The 2,094-nt window shown below is 37.0% G+C and overlaps 1 pseudogene; it reads right to left on the bottom strand.

Moving 5' to 3' along the window:
- Nucleotides 1–1,432: 1,432 nt before the first annotated feature.
- Nucleotides 1,433–2,041, bottom strand: LOC112403734 (cofilin-2 pseudogene; annotated as a pseudogene).
- Between the last annotated feature and the right edge of the window lie 53 nt (nucleotides 2,042–2,094).

Raw genomic sequence — 2,094 nt, 5'->3', positions numbered from 1 at the left:
TTTGTGAAATATATTTAAAAATAGTAGCTGAAATGAAAGTTCCTAAACATGAAATATTATTAAACTTTTTAAGGACAACATTTTACAAATTATTTTTATTATGACCAAATACACAATAAGAGGTTCCTACTACTTCTACTACTCAACTACTTAGAAATGTAACATGAATTTAAAACTAACTACCCTAATTTATCCAGAGAACAAATCAGATATTGAAGAGGATTTATGTCAAAGTGCAAAAAAATAATTCTTGATCATCATATTAACACATAAGGAAATAAACTAAAGCTTGTAAAAGTACCCTCTATAACAATAATGTTTTATATTAGTTGGCTTCAGGATAGAATATTTTTTAAAGCAAATTAACCCAACAAACTGGAAAATATCATGCATGTATGTTGTACAAAAAAATTCTTAAATGACCAGTGCAGAGACTAATATTAGCGGTTCACTCTAGGAGTTGTTTCACATGGTATTTTGCAAAATATCCAAGGAAAATAAGGCAACGTTCTATAATGTGCCACAATTTTTATTGCAACGTGGCCATTTTTGCGAGGGTGGGGAGTTTGTTTTCGAGATCAATGTTCCATTCAAGGCTCTTTTATACAGAAATTGCCATCATGACATGTTCAGAATATCTTCAGTGTTGCAAGACTTACATGGTAAACATAAAACTCCTACACTTATTCAGCAGTGTACACTCAATAGAAAACGAAAAGGCCTCGACAACATTTTATCTCTGGGCTTTCTATCCTGTTCCACAGATCTATATTTCTGTTTTTGTGCCAGTACTATACTGTCTTGATTACTGTAGCTTTGTAGTATAGTCTGAAGTCAGGGAGTCTGATTCCTCCAGCTCCGTTTTTTGGAGAATAGCTATTTTAAGAAGATACACAGGTAACAGGAATTAACACAGGGGTACTAGGATAAATTGATGACACAGTTAACACAACTGGAGTTCCTTTTGGGTTGGGGGATTAAACTCATCACAAAAAAAGTGCTTTCCATGCATAGTGTTATATCCATGCTGCCATGTCACCAAAAGTAGGCTTGCCAAGGCATGTGAAGTGTATGAATGCTCCAGCCTCACAAAACTGCAATCAAGTGCAACTATAAATAATACTGAATAAAGTTTACCATCTCACCAGTGAATAATACTTTCAAGGCATTCAATTAGCCTAACCCTTTTCAGTATTCTAAGCTATTCACATTGACAGTCACCTTCATTGTAGTGCTTGCTACAAGGGAGACATATAACTAGCTGTTTGGGCTAAAATATAACAGGAAGGCATTCCTTGGGTTCTACATAAAAGTAACAGTTTAATGGCAATCTCTGATAGGCTGCTTACATGAATGATATTTCCTTCATTCATTGTGTTGTTTAGACCCAGTGGGAAGAGAAAGGAAAAAAAAAAAAACCCAAAACCTATTACTATTCTAGTTGCCTGAGCTGGTGTAACGGAAGGTCCTCAAGATACAGATGGCACTTGACTTTGATTTTACAGGGTTTTCCTTCAAGTGAAGCTACTACATTGCCTCTCACTTTCTCTCCAAGTGTCAAACGGTCCTTTATTATCATCTAAGCCATTTTCTTGCCACTCATGTTATTACCTCTAAATTTCTTTTCAGTGGCATCTATAGAGCTAGCGTAAATCATCTTTTTAAAGGTGCACTTTCAGAAGCCCAGAATATAAATACTAGGTCTTCTTTCTTAGACTCTTTTGTTTTCTGTGTGGCATCTTATTATCAGCAATCATTCCTAGGTAGCAACTTCACAAAAGGTGCGTAGTGGTCCTCTACAGTATCACCAGTGTCACCCACCAAGATCTGTTTTGCCTCCTCTACAATTATCTTCTGTCATTGCCTAAACAGAAGAGAACAGCTTTCTTTTTTCGCTGTCTTGTGTAGAAGATTACCTTACGTTCCTATCATTAACAACTTTGATGACTTCATCATTCACTATAACTCCAGAATCCAGTTTCAGAGCACGCACGTGGAGTAAAATCAGGAAGCAGAGGGCAAAGGCGGCGTGCCAGGCCATGGCAGGAGCTCCGAGGTCCCTTTTGCGCCCCTGGCCACGCCTCAACACCAGAC

The sequence above is a fragment of the Neophocaena asiaeorientalis genome, unplaced genomic scaffold (assembly GCF_003031525.2).
Source record: "Neophocaena asiaeorientalis asiaeorientalis breed wild unplaced genomic scaffold, Neophocaena_asiaeorientalis_V1.1 scaffold244, whole genome shotgun sequence".
NCBI classification, from domain to species: Eukaryota; Metazoa; Chordata; class Mammalia; order Artiodactyla; family Phocoenidae; genus Neophocaena; species Neophocaena asiaeorientalis.
Note: the sequence above shows the minus strand (reverse complement) of the source record. Positions and strands in the feature narration are given on the sequence as shown.